Below are 3,407 nucleotides of genomic sequence, written 5' to 3'. Positions count from 1 at the left end.
AAGCCAGGAAGAAAGGACCAGGTAAGAAGCTAAAAAGCTAAGCAGAGCTTTTGCCAGTCTCAGCATGCTGGGGAGGGGGAAATTGGCATTCAAGGCCTGGCAAATGGATGAGCCCAGGTAAACAACCTTTGCTTTCAGTTGACGTTCTTGAACGGTCCTACTTTAGGATTACTTCAAACTAGAAATAGGATAGTTCTCACAAAGCCTGAAATCAGCTTCCATGCTCCCCATTCCCTGATCGTATCAAGGTGATCAATCCCTACCATAACTACCTATAAGTAAAAAAATAAATAAGCCCTCTCTGATGGAAGGTAGCATTATTCAGAGTTTCTACACAATATCCAGCACTCTATATAAATGATTGGAATCAGTTTTATCTTTGCCTTAATTTATCTTTAGCAACCTAAATGAGCTTCCAGATGGGCCCCCAAGCTTTGCTTCCTTCTAGTTGCTGAGATATGGCAACGTTGATAGTCTCTTTTATTCCTTTTTTGCCTTTAAGAAATAAGTAAATAATTACCATGCATGACAATAGAGAGACTCAAATGACCAAAAACCAAGAGAAAAGAAACAGACAATGGAGACAACCTACAGATGATCTAGATATAATACAGAAGACATATTTTAACTGTGATTAACATGTTTAAGAAATTGGGTGATACTTCAGCAGGGTGCCCAGTGGCAGTGAGGAGGGGTGACTCTAGTATCACAGGTGCAGGGGATTTTACCTGCTTTTTAGCCACCAAGAAGAGAGATCAGGAAGATATTGCAAGGGTGTTCCAAAGAGATACCGGGCTGCTTCAGTGACCAGGCCAGCTGGACAAAGTGGAGCACCATGGCAGAAAAGAGGCCTGGAAAAGGGCCTCGACAGAGGCCAGATGGAAGGTCACTATCCATTTGTGGTTGCACGGGTTAGCTGCATGGGCCTTAGCCAGCTCCATAAAGCACTGAATGACATCAGAGACATCCAGAAATCCCTTGCCGATGTCAGCAGACTGCAGAGCAATAGTACTATTGAGCAATAGTGCCATTGAGAGCATGAAGTATGCTGTGATGTGGCATAGCCGGGTCACTGCTGCTTTGGAGAAACTCAAGAACATCTCAGGACCCCAAATTGTGAGGGAGACACAGGACCTCATTGAACAAGGGGCATTCCTGCAGGCCCAGTGGAAGCTGGTGGACCTAGAATGCTCTCTGCCAAGAAGGGCTAACATATATAAGCAGTCCCACATGAACAGAGGGAACATGCACAACATGACCCTTATCCATGGCTACTTTGGGAGCATGCAGGGGCTCTCAGATGAGTTGACCGAGCAATGTGGATGGTGCTGCAGAGTTTGCTGGTCATTGTCTCCTGTGACCCCACTTGCTGGTCTCAGTTGTCAGGATCATTCAAAAGGAAGAAAAATTGACCAATGTGTATCTGGCCAAAAAGAGCAAACTAGCTTGGTTTCTCCACAAGAGGCCCAAGAATTGCAAAGAGAAAATGTTTGCCATCTCGGGTGGAACCATGAATACTAGAATTGACACCACAAAGGCAGACCCCAGGCATTCCAACAAGATGTGGTTTATATGCCACCCAGAAATCATGGATAATCCATCATTGCCAAAAACCTAATGGTTGAGTGTATTCCTCCCCATTATGAGATTTTCAGAAACCATCTGAACATATGCCATCAGGCTCTGAGAAAACAGATGCAAGAGCTTGAGTCAGAAGACCTAGAAGCAAATGAGATCATGAGCCTGTGGTTGACATGGGTCTCAAACCCCTACACAAGCACAGAGATGACGGGGAATGTGGAATTGGCCCAGAAGTGGATATCCATGCCCCAGAACCTTTACTTTCTCTAAAGTAGTCTCTGATCTGCTCCACAGGTACATGTCAATTCTCACTTCAGACATTATTACCTGGCTGCAAAAAGCACTTGAAACAGACAAGAAAGACTGCGTAAAAGATGCTGAGCCTGAAGACTGACCAAAGTGGGTACTACTGGGTAACACTCCCTTCTAGATGTTTGAACAAATTTTTGAAGTGGCTGCTCAGATAAGTGAAAACAAAGGTTTGTGACATAAACTAGTCTGTATCTTTAGCAAATGAATTCTTTGATAAGTAGATGCAAAGATGAAGTTCAGTTGTATAAGGAAGAACAGCTGAGAAGTCAGCAATGCTCACACTATGTTCAACATATGATAGCCATCAACTGTCAGAGCTTTGAAGAATTTATATTTGGTTTAAAAAGGGAGTATTTGAAAAAACAAAGTAGAAGAGGGCCTATCTCTGAACCAACCAAACATGGATTGGATTTCAGACCCCATTGCAAAGGAGGGTTGCAGAAGCCTTCTGGGGGAGATCTTCTAGATCTGGAGCAACATCTCAATGAATTGATGACAATGAAGTGGCTGTTAGAGTCAAACACTGTAAAAATAATCTGTCTCACTGTGGAAGAATATTTCAATGATTTTGCCAAAATCAAAAAGCCATATAAAAAGAGGAGAATGGCAAGTGGAGTACCTGTGGGTCATCATGCAGAAGCACATCTCATTCTGGAGCACCAAGGAGCATGGGGAGGTTCTGAGAGGATGGGCAGGGAGGCTGAGGAACTCCACTTCTTGTTCCAGAAGCTGGCTTATGGATTTGGTGAAGATACAGGTGGACATGGTGACACTATCAATGCCACTGCAGAAGTTATTAAGCTTACTGACCCTTCTCTGCTCTATGTGGACATCTTGACTCTAATCAGCAAACACCCAGACTCCAGGGATGACCACATCAGCATGTTCTTGGCTATGTGAGGGGATAGTGGCCCAGCAGGACACAAAGCAGACCATCATCAAGACTCTGGAACAGGGCCCAATGCAGATGAATCTAAACTACATGCTCATCTTCAAGGAAATCATAATTGCTAGGATGAACATAGCAAAGCTTTTCAAATAACCTGTCGGTTTTCAGCTTTATGTACATTATTTACACTCATCATCCCCACCCTCAGAAATATATTAAAGCAAAAGTGACTCTTGAGGGGTCACATTAGATGTTTCAGTTCCTCGTGCCTATCTCTTGAAGGGCTAAGCATGTTTGTGAGGTAGCCAGGCACATGGCTTCTTGGAGAACAAGTACCCTGCTGGCTGTGATTCTTCAAGTTCTCTCATTTTGTTGTAAACACCTTTCTGAGGCAGAATTCTAATGTAAAATGCCTCATGGTAGATTGTTTATCACAATGGTGAGAAGGTGTGTGGAGAGGGAAGAGCCCTGTCTTCATTCACCCCTTGGTCTTCACTCATTTCTGCATTAAGACTTCTAAAACTCTGCTGCTTAATAAATGAGGCTGAAATCCTGCAGAGAAACAAAAAGGAAAAGAAGAGAAAAAGAAAAATTAGGTGAAAAAATGGAGAAAGTTACTGGAAAA

The 3,407-nt window shown here is 43.3% G+C and overlaps 1 pseudogene; it reads left to right on the top strand.

Annotated features, from left to right (window-relative positions):
* Nucleotides 1–639: 639 nt before the first annotated feature.
* Nucleotides 640–3,009, top strand: LOC118009786 (annotated as a pseudogene).
* Nucleotides 3,010–3,407: the final 398 nt, after the last annotated feature.

This window comes from Mirounga leonina, unplaced genomic scaffold (assembly GCF_011800145.1).
Source record: "Mirounga leonina isolate KUSES-001 unplaced genomic scaffold, KU_Mleo_1.0 Mir_128, whole genome shotgun sequence".
NCBI lineage: Eukaryota > Metazoa > Chordata > Mammalia > Carnivora > Phocidae > Mirounga > Mirounga leonina.
Note: the sequence above shows the minus strand (reverse complement) of the source record. Positions and strands in the feature narration are given on the sequence as shown.